The sequence below is a fragment of the Humulus lupulus genome, chromosome 5 (genome assembly GCF_963169125.1).
Source record: "Humulus lupulus chromosome 5, drHumLupu1.1, whole genome shotgun sequence".
Taxonomy (NCBI): Eukaryota; Viridiplantae; Streptophyta; class Magnoliopsida; order Rosales; family Cannabaceae; genus Humulus; species Humulus lupulus.
Genome location: NC_084797.1, coordinates 207,161,759 through 207,177,510, shown reverse-complemented (window position 1 = coordinate 207,177,510; position 15,752 = coordinate 207,161,759).

Genomic DNA, 15,752 nt, shown 5'->3' with positions numbered 1-15,752 from the left:
AAGTCATTAATTTAAAATTGTGTCACTAAACATGTATGAGCTAGGGTTAAAAAGGTTTTGGTTTCAAAAGACTCATTTTATATGATTAAACTGCTATATACATGGGATCCCAAAAGAAACAGAGTTAAAAGTAGGTTTACAGACTTCCAAAAGTACATAAACAATTATTAGCCATGCTAAGGCAAAATAGACAATCTTTGGGTCTCGCGTCCCTGCCTAAACCTCAACCGTGGCGGCTGAGCAGCTGGCCATGTACATTTCGCTCGCAAAACTCTCCAATCACGGCTGATCAAGCTTGCCCTTGCCTTTACCTGCACCACGTAGCACCCGTGAGCCAAGGCCCAGCAAGAAAACATGTGCAACACAAACAGAAACAACAGATAGCAAACTTACTAAACATGAACTCTCATAAAGTAATTCACATTAATCATTCAGCATGTATTTAGAATCATGGATGAAATCAAACACTTGTAACATTCATAACACATAATAATCAGGGCCGACAACTTAGGCCGAACCCTCTGTTTACCCCACTGACTCCGGCCCACTTAAACCGAGCTCAGTGCATATTAAGCTGTCCTTGGCTACCAGTGGCCAAGACGCACCCTATGCGCTAGTGTAACCCTTGGTACCCTTAGACCGTTGGTTCACTAATTAGCTTACATGGCATAATACCATCTTTTCAAGCATACACAATAGGGAACCCTTAGTCCCATCACAGATATTCAACCAGATGCAGTTTTCTTACCTTTAAACTTTGCGGTTGTTGTTTACGAACAACATTCCTCAAGCATGATCCGTTCCCGAGCCTAAGCGTTTATCACCTAGTCACAACCAAAGTATTAGGTTTCATTAATATCCAAATATAGGTTTTTGGGTACAAAACTAACTTCCGGGAAATCGAATCCCACCAAGCACGGTGGTGAAAACGATCCCGAGCATTCTAGGCCACATTCCCATGCCTAAAATCCCCAAATGTTCAAGTGTGCACCCAAGGGCTGAGGCCCTTGAAGCTTAGCCGCGGCCTGCCCTCAAAACAGAGCCAAGGGCTTGCTTGGAAGGAGACACGTGTCCCGGCCCTTGCCTTGGGCACCGCGATGCCTACCCTTGGCCGAGCCTCCTTGGCTCATCTTCATCCTAGGGCCGTAGCACTCTAGAACAGAGCCGCATCCCTTCCCTTCGTGCCCAGAAAACCCACCATTTCCAACATCTAAACCTCACCTTAAGCCATCCCAAAGCTCCCCAATTCAAAACCAGTTAATCCCAACACCTTTAGCCTGACTTAAACAACATAATTCCACATAAAACCCAGCCTAACACACACCAGAATTCTCTTTTCAATTTTTGAAACTCAAGAGCTATAAACACTCAAACCAGCCATTCAAACTAAAATTATTACTTCTAAATCACGAATTGAGACTTATCTCTTCTTCTGAACCACCTCACCAAGCCAAATCCAAGCTAACTCCCTAGCTTTCCTCCTTAATTCTGCCCTTAAACATCAAAATCATATTTACCTCAAAACCCAACTAAAACCCAGAATTTCTAACCACAGAAAAGGAAATTAAGTGCTTACCTTAGTCCTGATTGAGCCCTTGATTAATTCCTGAGTTAAGCCTCTAAATCATTCCATCAATCCTCCAAGCTTCAGCTGAATTCCAGGAAATTCTCTTAGAGTTTCAGTGTTTCTTTTCCTTGTGTTCATTGAGAGAGAATAGAGAGGTAAGGCTGATAACAAAGGTCGGTTTAATTTTCTGTCTAATATTTCTCTAAAGCTTTAGCTTAGTCTTATCCCGTTAAGTCTATCCCGAGACTCAAGGTGCCGGAAACGTCCCCGAGGGCAAAACGGTAAAATCCCCCAATATTCCCGCCTAGACTTCCTAACCTCAAATTTATCTCCATATATTTATTTTCATAACCCGATAGTCTAATTAGCTACCCGATGCCTAAAATACCCCTGACTTATCCAAAGTCAACTATTAAGCCCTGTTGTGACTTTTCCCCGCTAGCTAGCTCTAGGATCGCCTTGAGTCGTGCTCTGCAGACCTACCCACATAATAATGTGGTTCTCACAATTACCATATAGACATATCACATTAATACCAATATAGTCATACAAGCATTATTAACCATATAATTACGCATTCAAGTCAATATATTCATGCAAACCACATTTAACCCAATTGTGCCCTCCCGGCACACTAATCAAGGACCTTAAGCCTCATTAGCGAATTTGGGGTCGTTACACAAGGGGTGGGCGAGCTAAACCCCCAAAAATTTCTTTAGAAAGGCCGCGAAATTAATTTCAAAAAAGCCTCATTTTAGTTATTTTTCATTAGATACTAATATTTTTAAAAGGCAAACAAATTTTTTTTCAAAGAAGGCCAAATTTTAAATTTTTGCCCAGGGTCCCTAGAATGCTTTGGCAAGCCCTGACTCTTAGGGCATATAAATACGGGTTAGCACCGACAACTACGTGCACGGTGGCAAGCTCCATAGGGTGTTGATGGTATGAGGAAGATGGTGAAAAGTGTAAAATGAAAGGAAATGGCCATGGCATTTTGAGAAAGAAAGGAATGAAATCTTAATTTCAATTAGGGTTAAAATTGTCACATAATAAGTTAACTTTATAAAAAGGGAGTTATACTGCACCTTATAAATATTTAAATACACATCATTTCTTAAAAAAAAACATTATATATATATCATAAAGTAAAATAACTTAAATGTACATTTTAAAATCCTTAATTATATTTATAAAATTTTACACCTTTTCTTTTGGTGGGGCCCCTTCCAATGAAGAGGCATCAAACACAAAAGAACACAGAAAAACCCTACAGAAACACACATGCCCCAAAACAGAATTGAAATATACATTAAAACAAAATGAACAAAACAGAGTCCTCTACCGATGGAAGGACCAACTAACAAACAACTATAAACACTTCGAAACCAACCAATCGAAATAATTAAACTAACTAAAACACATAACACCGAGAACACTAACTAACAAAGGTCAAACAAACACTGACATATAAAAGCAGCAAAGTAGTGCCAACAGATACCAATCATACGAGATTTCACTTTGATTAACATTACCATACTTTCCTAGACTCAACTCCTACTTCGCTAGATTGTGGGCAGCGAAGTTGGCACACCGACTGATGTGGCGAACCTCCCACGAGCTAAAGGCAATGTAGTCTTTCCAAAAAAGTTTATGGAGTCTTCTAAACTTATAAGCTACTAGAGGGTCTCGCTTTGATAAGCACTCAACGGCCAAGGTCGAGTCTGACTAAAAAATGGTGTGAGACCATCCTGCATTCTGGGGAACAACAATCGCCCACTAAATCACAATTAAGCTCCAAAAGGGTCACATCTTCTCCATCCAAAATCAGTATTGCTAAAGCAATCACCTCAGCCTTATAGTTCCTTGCAACGAGAGCCAAGCAAGACCTAACACTACCAACTAAAACATCAGTATTAACCAAAATCCACCCTTCAGGAGGTGGCTTCCATTCAACCCACAAAGCATCAGGGCTAGCTGCATTATACTCGTCCACCTGGAAGTTGATAAGTTGCAGTAACTCTAGTGGAGGCCTAAACTTTCCTTCATGCAAGACATTGTTTCTTTCCTTCAATATCAAGTCCATAATAATAGAGGCCAATAGAAAATTTTTGGAAAGATGAATCCCTCCGCCCCTAATTTGTATTTTACTCTGGTCATGAAAGAAGGTGAGCCGTTGAGGCCAGGAGTTAATCGCAACATTAGGGGTTCGAATACCCAACATGGAAGCAAACCAAATAGTAGCAGCATACGGGCAATCCCAAAAGATGTGACAAGACGATTCTTTATTTTCCTGGCAGAACAAGCACCTATCATCTACAATATTGAATACTTGGCCTAGCCGTGCTCGAGTAGGGAGATCATTCATAACAATCTGCCACCACAAGGTCTTTTTTCTCTCATGAGTTTTTGCTTTCCAAATTATTTGCCACTCTCTTTTCTTGATCAGAGATGGGCATCCGATTCTCAATGATAGGGGCAATAGACCGAGCCGAAGGATTTCTATCATCCTCTAATGCCCACATCCATGATTCTTGTGAGATATTAGAATGGATATCAATATTCCAATATCTTACTGCATCGCTTGGTGAGAACCATCAACGTATCATATCTTCATCCCACTCGCCATCCGTGATGAATGAGCTTACCCAGTTGATTCCATCACTTGCAAACCTCTGAGAAATTGGGTTCAAAACACCACCTGAAACCCAATTATCAAACCAAATCGAAGTACTTCTCCCATTTCCATCCTGCAGCACACTCCTTTTTGTAGCGTTGGTTTAGTTCTGAGGATGTTTTTCCATAACCAAGAGTCTGAACTTTTTTCTTGTACATCTAGTAGTGAGCGACCGTTCAGGTACCTAGCCTCAACAACCTATTTCCAAAAGCTTTCTATTCCCATCATAAATGAACAAGTTCTCTTCGTCAAGAAAACTTTGTTAGTGGTGGTCGTTTTCCTAAATCCCAGGCCACCCACACACCTTGGTCTACATTATTTACTCAAAGAAAGAAGCTGAAGACTGGACTTGTCTCTATTGTCACCTGACCAAAAACTGCGAAGAGCTCGGTCAATCCTGTCAGCTGCAGTCAGGGGGATTGGTGTTGAAGCAACCATGTAGGAAGCAATGCTTGTTCCAGCAAACCGAATAAGGAATGCATTCCTAGCCTTAGATAGCAACTTGGCCTTCCAACCTTGCACTCTAGCTTCGACTCGCTTCACAACAGAACCCATATCCTCAACCTTTCTCCTGCTTTCCAGCAAGGGTATATTAAGGTGGGCCGTGTCTTTCTTCATTCTTTTCATCCCGAGAATATTAGCCAATTCCAATGTATCACACAATAAAGCCGAAAACCAGACAAAGGACTTGTTGTAGTTCACTTTCTGACCTGACCAGCTACAATAAGATTGAAGGCAATTGAGGAAGTGTGATGCTTCTTTCTTCATTGTAGTACCTGCTATATTATTTTATAATATAATGTTTTAGATTAAATAAATGTGACAGAGTGTCACATTTTGTAACATATAATAGAGAGTTACAATATTTAGATATATGTGAATATCCAAATATGTAACATATTTGGTGTTACAAATTCAGTCACAAATTTGTAACTTCCAAATATTGCCCATTATTGTGTAGATTTGTTGTTACACAATATTGAGATGAATTTCTTAAGTCATATGTGAAATATCTATTAGAGATATGATTTTAATCCCAATAATGTGTTTGGGGGTTACAAAATCAATTGAGAGTGTATTGGAACCGTTTGGAAAAATAGCACATTTTTGTGTGCTAAAATTGGTCAGTGGTCGCAGCCTGGGGAACAGAGACCAGTGGCCACGGCCACTGATGTTCCAAAAACCTAAATAACTCCCAAATCTCATTTTTAATTCCATCAAACATCCAATTAATTATTGGTAACAACCATGGGGGTAGGTAGAATTTGAAATTCAAAGGTTTTCTCTAAACTCTATAAATAGGATCCTGTTTACCCAAAAAATGGCTCCTGATGACTTGTCAGGATCGACCTACACATGGCAGGCACGTGGCAACTTTAAGAGAATGAATCTTATTCGACCATTGACCAGAGAGTTATTGATTTATCAAGCCTCAAACTTAGGTGCGACCAGTCTAGTCGCATACTTTCATTTAATTCCTTTTGGTTATGCAATCTTGTAATATTTGCATTAATTATATATTCTTTTATTACCATGATACGCAAGCTTAATTATAATTAAGGCCCATCGGCCCATGTAACCTTCTTGAGCCTATAAATAAGACTCAAAGGGCTCAAGGGAGGGGACTTTTGGAACTTTTGATCTTTGTATCCTGAGAGGAGAATATAGTGTGATTTTCATCGAAGTTGTAATCTTCCCAAGGCTTGTGAAACTCGTGAACCCTAGTTCATTGACCACAGTGTTGGGATTAAATATCAATAAGAACATTAAGTGGACGTAGGTCATTACCATCCAATTGGGGCCGAACCACTATAAATTGTTTGTGTTGTTTGCTTTCCATTTAATTTTTCTTCTTGTTTTCATCTCATTCTCTATCGTTTATTTGACTCCGTGTCATTGACCAATTTAAGGGTCAACATATCCTATTGCTCATTTGTAAGACACAACTTTTCTATCCATTAGAGCACTTGGCTAGAAAATACCTAGATGCTTTATTATTCCAGAAAGCATTTCCAAAATCTGCAAGAGATCCCTTAATGCTTGAGTTAGGGGGAAATAAGTTTTTGGACAAATGTTTCAAACCTTGTTCAAGTTGGTGATCTCCAACACACGTCACTTTGGTTGTGTGAGTGAGAGTTTCTTGTTATTTTTTCTTGTTCTTATATTTTCTACTATTGCTTTTCTTCTTATTCTTCTTGTTCTATTTACTTGTATTTTTGTTTAGAGTTGTAATCCTCTCATTTCTTTTGTTACAAACATTTTTACTTTATTTGTATCATTTTGTTTAGAGTTGTAGTTCACCATTCTCCTCTTCTAATCCTTCTCTTATTTATTTGTACTTTCAGTTATAGAGTTGTAACACTATTTAATCAATCTAAAGTTTATTTGTATTATTTTGTGTAGAGTTGTAATATTTCTTAACAATTTCCATTGAGGAAAATTACATTTTTCCTAACATTCAAAAGCTTATCCCTTTGTTTGTTTCAATGAAAGGTGAGACTATCAAGATCATGAATCAAGACCTAGTGAGGTTGGAAAGGTTTGATGGATCTAATTGAATTAGGTGGTAAGACAAGGTAAGTGTAAATGTATACACTATTTTATATAGTAGTGATGAAATTTTATTTCATGTATTAGCATATTTTCAAATGTTGATGTATGGATAATTGTGTAAATGTTAACATGTTAATACAATATGAGATAACATAGTTGACACATCTATTTGTGAAAGTTAATGTGTAATCCTTAGAAGTGAACTTTTGACAAGCTCTACATAATCTAGGGATTTAATCTTATGTATGCTATATGTGAGATATTATTACATATATTGACATGAAATTATGTTTTGAGAATTTATAAGGCATGATAATTAGGTAGTTTTGGACATGCCTATATATTGATTTTGTGAATCAATAGAATATATCAATAAATAGATATGTTAATTATTGTATGATATTTGTGATATACTTACAATATAATTATGAGATTCAAAATGCATGCTAATATGATAGATATATGTTGACAAATTATGTGAAATTTCTTTGAGACGTAATTATGTTAATATATAAAAGTATATTGATATATACATGAGAATTATCATGATTATTATGGTGTGCTATATAATATGATTATTAAGGTGATAGTAATATAAATATGTTTTATCTTATATTATTGCAATGTGATGAGTTACCATTTATTTGGTAAATAAAGGGAATTATTTGAGAAATTAAAATTTCTCATTTAAGTGTTGACCATCTCAACTTATGAGATAAGAAAAGATGAACCTAAGGGGGTCACATCTTTTGATAAGTGTCTTGCTATTGCAAGAAAAATGAATTAAGGGGATCCAAAATTATGGGATGACATGTTGACCTATAGGCTTGGAGTCTAAAGTGTGGTCGAAAGACAAAACATTTGAGAAATATTTAGTGACAATAATTCTCAAATATTCAATGTCTCAATGAGGTGACATTACAAAATTGGAGAAACAATTTTGAATCTTTATACCAATAGTGAATAAGGTTGAAGAGAATTTTATTCATTCTTATTAAAGATGGTGATGTGTTTTAAATTAATCTCAATGAGGAGATAATTTTAAACCAAAGCATTAGAAATCAAAGTGTTTAAATAAATCATTGAGGGTTTATTTTCTTTGATTTAAGTGTTTAACAATTGACTTTATCAAATTGATTTTGATGAGAAAATCAATATATGTCAAAATGATGTTTTCGAAAGAATCTCAAAAAGACTCTTAGAGAACACACAAAAGTTGTTTAAGTGATTTTGAGATTATTTAGACAACTAAAAGTGAAATTAGTGATTATTTTCTTCAGTAATTTTCACATGGTATTTATATCTCCATATGAGTTATGGAAAGGAAGAAAACCCAACACAGGGTACTTCAAAGTGTGGGGGTGGCTTGCATATTGCAGGAAAAACGAACCTAATAGAACAAAGTTAGGTTCAAGAGCCACAAAGTGTAATTTTGTTGGTTATGCCAACAATAGTAAAGCTTATAGGCTATCAGAATTAGAGTCTAATATTGTGATTGAATCTAGAGAAGTTGAATTCTTTGAGAACATATTATGTGACAACAATTCTCAAGCTTCAACATCTCTAAAGGAATGAGAACAATTCTCAAGCTTTTACATCCAAAAATGATTCTCAAGAGGAGAATTCTCAAAGAAATGTAAAGAAACCCATTGAACTTAGAAGAAGTCAAAGGCTAAGAAAGGAGAAAAGTCTAGTATTGGATGAGGTAGATTCTCAACGAATTTCTTTCTACATGGTATAAGGAAATAGAGAGGAAGTTATTAGGAAAATTCCTATTGTACTTCTTGTTGAGGATGATCCTAAGATTTATAGAGAAGCCACGCAATCAAGAGATAGTGCATTTTGGAAAGAAGCCATCAATGACGAGATAGATTCCATTCTTTCCAACAACACTTGGGAATCGGTAGACCTCCTACCAGGGGCTAAGCCAATTGGGTGTAAGTGGGTATTTAGGAGAAAATATCACACTGACGACACTATCCAAACCTTTAAAGCTAGATTAGTAGCTAAAGGGTTTAGGAAAAAAGAGGGTATTGATTATTTTGACACCTATGCGCCTGTTGCAAGAACAACTTCTATAAGAATTTTGTTCGCTTTGACTTCTATACACAACTTGTATGTTCATCAAATGGATGTCAAAATGACATTCCTTAATGGTGACCTCAATGAGGAGGTCTATATGGAACAACTCGAAGGGTTTGTCCTACCAAGATATGAACATAAAGTATGTACACTTGTAAAATCCTTATATGGGTTTAAACAACCTCCTAAGAAATGGCATGAGAAATTCGATCAAGCCATCAAGTCTAATGGGTTTAGGCATAACAATGGAGACAAGTGTTTGTATTCCAAAACTTGTAAGGGATATGTGATCATTGTTTGCTTATATGTGGATGACATGCTTATTCTAAGTGATAACATGAAAAGGATATAAGAAACGAAGAGGTCTCTATCATCAACCTTCAAGATGAAAGATCTTGGAGAAGTTGACACCATACTTGGTGTCAAAGTGAAGAAACATAGTGGGGGTTTTGCGTTAGGGCAAGGCCACTATGTTGAGAAAGTATTGAACAAATTTAACCATCTCAAGGTTAAAGATGCCAATACTCCATTCGATCATAGTGTAAAACTAGAGAAGAATGAAGGAAGAGCGGTGGTTCAAGTAGAGTACGCTAGTGCTATAGGGAGTCTTATGTACGTTGCCCAATGTACTAGACCTGATATAACATTTGTAGTAAGTAAACTTAGTCAGTTTACAAGTAATCCAAGTATGGATCACTCGAAGGCTATTGGAAGAGTCCTAGGTTATCTCAAGGAAACCAAAGGACTAAGACTTCATTACTTAAAATTTCCTTCAATCTTAGAAGGATATACAGATGCAAGCTGGATATCCAATCTTGGGGACAACTTGTCCACAACTTGTTGGGTATTTACACTTGGTGGGGGTGCAATTTCATGGGGTTCCAAGAAACAAACCTATATATCTCATTCCACTATGGAAGCAGAGTTTATAGCTCTAGCTTCTACCGACAAAGAGGCCAAATGGTTAAGGGATTTATTGATAGAGATACCCCTAATGAAAGAGAATGTATCCACTATATTGATACATTGTGATAGCCAAGCAACATTGGCTAGAGCATACAGTGGAGTATATAATGGGAAGTCTAGACATATTAGTCTAAGACATGGATATGTAAGAGAATTGATTCAAAGAGGGGTCATCTCAATATCCTATGTGAGAACAAGTGAAAACCTGGCAGATCCTTTCACTAAGCCACTAACGAGAGATTTAGTGGCTACATCATCTCGAGGGATGGGACTTAAACTCCCTAAAGAGATTCATGATTGATGGTAACCTATCTTAACACTAGTTGTTTAACTAGTGTTAGGTTCAATAGGTAACAACAAATCAATCAAGTGAATATTAGTTGTACTCAAAACAAGTCCCATCTTAGATGTTAAGTACTTGTGAGTTACCAAGTTGAGGGTTAAAACTGAGAGGTTTTTTAATAGAATTCAGTCTTGTGAAGAGAAGTATATTTTGTAACAAAATACTGTAAGAATTCTACCTATATGGACCTAGGGGTGTGTAATGACCCAACTACTCTAGACTTTTGGACCATTAACGAAAACTATACATATTAATCCTTAATAAAACTTACAAGTGAAAATACCATAACTTTATTAAGAAACTTGTTAAAATAAGAGTTAAACTTACATAAAATTTAGGTTAGGATATGGGATCCCATTGTTTTAAAAACAGAACAAAACATAATTTAAAATAAAAAGGGATTACATAACAAGTGCAGAAAAATACATGTAAAACCATAAAACAAGACTACATCCTCGAATCGTAACGCTCGGCTCTTGAATCCATTCGACCTCAATACACATTCTCCAAGCTTCCAAGAACCTTTCCCGCCACTAAGACTATTTTCCTGCACATATAAACAAAAAAGAATGAGCCTAATGCCCAGCATGGAAAATCTAACACATAGTTCATATACATAAATTTCATAAGAAACATAAAGACATAACATAACACTTATATCATACACATACTATAATAGCCATTATTACTTGGGGTCCCATAGACTAAACAAGTCATATGCCCATTAGATTAGTGGGGTCCTACTAGCTAAGCAGGTCATATGCCCATAATCTATTTGGGGTCCTACTAGCTAAGCAAGTCATATGCCCATAATCTATTTGGGGCTTGTTAGTCATATGGGTCATATGCCCAAGCCTACAAACATACATATCATAACATATTTCATAACATAAAAACCATAAGATAACATATAAAACATATAACATATGAATTCTATCCTATTTTCCTTACCAAAATTACCAGGATAAGAGGACAGAGTTGGGACTTTGGAACACTCCTAAAAACCATTTACGAAAGGGTGAGTCTATTGAAGAAAAGGAGATGAAAGAGAATGGAAGGACTAAACCATTGAGAAAATACTTACCAAAAACTTATGTGCAAGTTCTTAGATTTCCTAACCAAAATAAAGATTAAGGTTAGAAGGCTGAGTAGAAGACTATGAGAGCTTAAAATAAAATAATACCAATGAACTAAGGTGTGGAAATACCTTGAAGACTTGTAAGACCAATCTAAACCTCGAACTGAAATACTATAAAATCTTACTTCCCAAGTGTTTTGATAAGCTTATGATGATCAAGCTTATGATTCCCAACCCAAGTGTTTACACTCTCACACTCACCTAGAAACTTGCAGCCTCTGAACTTAGAGCAAAAGATGAATAATGGCTGGGTGCTAGGTCCTATTTATAGAGTTTAGGAATGAAAGGATCTTAATTTAACTTGAATAAAAATAATGGCTTTTTAAGTGAAAATAATTTGAATTATCGTTCAGCAGAGGCTGAAGACTCGTTCAGAAAGGTGTTGGACTTATCAAGAGGTTGAAGGTTTGAATGGGAAACAATTTTGAAAACATTCAAAATATGCTGAAGGAGGCGATATATCGCCCCCTATAGGCGATATATCGCCTGGACCATTATGCCTGAGGCAAACGTGCATCGTTTCGTGTTTTCCGTATCTACGTGCTGCAATATATCGCCCCCTATAGCTACGATATATCGGCATATACTGATTATTTAAACACGAAATTACACATTTTTAGCTTAATTTGAATTGAGTAAACAGCCTTGACTAAGCCCTTAAATGTTTTCAAAGCTGACTGACCTTAGAGTATTCAAATTTTACCCTTATTAAATTTAATCCTCAAAATACTTAATCATTAATAACCCATACATAACATGTGATAAAATCCCATTGGTTCTTATCTAAACCTTATAGTATAATAAATATTATCCTCAATATCAGTCATATTAATCAAACCTTAGGTTAAAATTAATATTCTTAAACTATAGATTAAACTTAGAAAATCTACAAGTACTACTATGAGTGTCCAAATAAATCTCGGTCTGAACCAAAAATCCACAGTCATAAAGATAATACTATTACTACTATTATACTACTATCTAACTTAGCTAAGTAAAGTTCTTGGACTCTACAGGGTGGTGCTGCCTCTCATGAGAATTGAGAGTATTTTCAAGAACGTCCATGAATGGAAAGTGCATATGGCCATTAACGGTGAAAAGCGAGACATAAAGGTCTCAAGTGAACATGACATAGGTGTGTGTGTTATCACCGATTTCTTATCATGGAAATATGGTTCAATGCCTAGTGCAACCAAATTTTTGACAAATTTAGTGATAATTACACTATAATAAAGTTCAAGTTGAAAAACACTTTATTTTATGCACCAATGTAATGACTCCTATAAGAGAGAGTTCTTATTTAATCAAGTGCGGGATATGTTGTATTTTAAAATATAATTATTGAATAAATAAATGCTACAATAGATAATTATTTAATCTAGTGGGGGAATGTTATATTATTTTATAATATAATGTAATATTATATTATTTTATAATCTAATGTTTTAGATTAAATAATTGTGACAAAGAGTGTCACATATTGTAACATATAATAGAGAATTACAATATTTAGATATATGTGAATATCCAAATATGTAACATATTTGGTGTTACAAATTCAGTCACAAATTTGTAACTTCCAAATATTGCCTGATTTGTTGTTACACAATATTGAGATGAATTTCTTAAAACCATATGTGAAATGACTGTTAGAGATATGATTTTAACATCAATAATGTGTTTTGGGGGTTACAAAATCAATAGGGAGTGTATTGGAACCGTTTGGAAAAATAACACATTTTTGTGTGCTGAAATTGGTCAGTGGCCGGGGCCTAGGGAACAGAGACCATGGCTATAGCCACTGGTGTTCTTGGCCGTGGCCACAGGTGATTTGCTGACCAACTTTTTTCAGTTTTTTCCAACCTCCTTGAACGGCTCTAAAAACCCAAATAACTCTGAAATCTCATTTCATAAAAAATCCAATTATTCATTGGTAATAGCCATGTGGGTTGGTGGAATTTGAAATTCAAAGGGTGTCTCTAAACTCTATAAATAGGAGCCTATTGCTCACTTGTAAGACACAACTTTTCTATTCATTAGAGCACTTGGCTAGAAAATACCTAGAGGCTTGATTATTCAAGAAAGCATTTCCAAAATCTGTGAAAGGTCCCTTAGTGCTTGAGTTAGGGGGAAATAAGCTTTTGGACAAAGGTTTTGAACCTAATTCAAGTTGGTGATCCCCAACACTCTTCACTTTGCTTTTGTGAGTGAGAGTTTCTTGTTATTTGTTCTTGCTCTTATATTTCCACTATTGCTTTTCTTCTTATTCTTCTTGTTCTATTTACTTGTATTTTTGTTTAGAGTTGTAATCCTCTAATTTCTTTTGTTACAAACATTTTTAATTTATTTGTATCATTTTGCTTAGAGATGTATTTCACCATTCTTCTCTTCTAATCTTTCTCTTATTTATTTGTATTTTCAGTTATACAGTTGTCACACTATTTAATCAATCTAAAGTTTATTTGTATTATTTTTTCTTGAGTTGTAATATTTCTTACCAATTTCCATTGAGGCAAATTACATTTTTCCTAACAATATCGAACAAGATAATATCATATGCAAACAGAAGGAGAAAGATTTTTGGCCCCCCACGAGAAACTCTAAATCCATGAATTGCTTTCTCATGCTCCTCCTAGAGAATCAATCTAGAAAGAACCTTAGCTCCCATAGTAAATAGAGCTGGAGATAGAAACTATCAACTGAAGAGCCATTCAAAAGTAAGGTGAACTCCACCGACAAAATACAAATGTGAATCCATGTGATGAACCTGTGGTCAAAGCCTCTTCTTCTCATGATCAACATAATGAAATCCCAGGACATCTTGTAGTAGGCCTTTTCCATATCCAACTTGATAAGCATGTGACCTTTCTTGCCTCTTCTCTAATTCATCGAGTGGATTATCTCCTTTGTGATCATTGTATTATCCTGAATGATACAACCCTACACAAACACCAACAGCAAAGGGGAGATGATCTTCATAAGAATAGGGCACAATCTAACCGTCAGAATATTCACAATGACTTTATAGGAGACATTGCAAAGAGATATCGGCATGTAATCATGGACTAACTTCGGTCTATCCTTCTTCGACATAAGCGCAATGTTCATTCTATTGAGGGCCGGGAGCAATTCCGATTTCGTGAAGAAGAATTTCACCATTTCCGCCACATCATGTTTCAATCTTTCCTAGTTTTGCAAGTAAAAAGATAACAGAAATCTGTTAGGATTATGAGCCTTATCTGCTACCATCATGTGAAGGCAATTGATGATCTCTTCATCTGATGGGGTTTCCGTAAGGATGTGATTATGCTAAGCTGAGATTTGAGGAGCAATAAGTTCCTCAACATCGTCTGGGCACAGAGAGGGGACCCACAAATAATTTCCTTTAGTCTGCTAATGAAAGCCTTTCCAATAACAGTTCGAGAATCCAGCCAGTTTCCATCTGTACCTCTTACATAGCTGATGTAGTTCCTTCGCCAACTAATGATGGTGGACACATGGAAGAACTTAGTGCTACGATCCCTATCTTTGAGCCAAGAGATCCTTGACTTTTGTTTCCCATGATCTCTTCACGCCTCAAAGCCTCACTTAGCTCCAACCTCGCCCCTTCTCCAAAACAGGGAGGAAGGTTCATATAACGCCCTGGATAGCCAAGACCATTACAATGTGTATTTTAAATAGTGTTGGCTTGCTAATCAAGTCATTTGGATACAAACGTTTTACTAAGGATAATTAACGGATTGGGGTTTAAAGATTTTGATCATAAGAATAGTTGTTTTCATTAAAAAGTTTGAGTCTATACATGGGATCCCAAAAATAAGTGTTTACAAGGCATTTACAATCTCAAAATAAGTTACAACATAAGCCGGCCTAAGCGACAAAATTAAGTTTGGCTCTAGTCCCTGTTGATCTCTCAGCTGTGGCGGTTGAGCAGCTGCAAATGTACATGCCTCCCATAAAGCTCTCCAACTCATTGATGGTCCATCTTTCGCTTTCCATTACCTGCACCACATAGCACCCGTGAGCCAAGGCTCAGCAAGAAAACCTAAATCAAAAGATTCAAATGAGCAACAATATATGAACAATAAACTTAGCAGTAGAAATCTGCTCAACAAACACATAATCCAATTTTAACAATCAATACAGTTAGACAAGTGCAATAGACACTTTTGTTTATTTAAGTGACGTTCAGGCTTGACTCTCTTAGGTCGAGTTCTCAGGTCTTATTATCGAACCTGACTCTCTTAAGCCGAGCTGTGTTCTGCACACTTGCTGTCGGCCCTGTGTCCCTTAGGCCGAGCTTTCAGATTAATTATAACTAAATATATAGATTGCAAAATACACAATCAGATGCAGCATATACAAGCATGCCTAATCGAATAATCACATTTATAACCACAATCATATCCGTTTATAGGGGTCCAAGCCC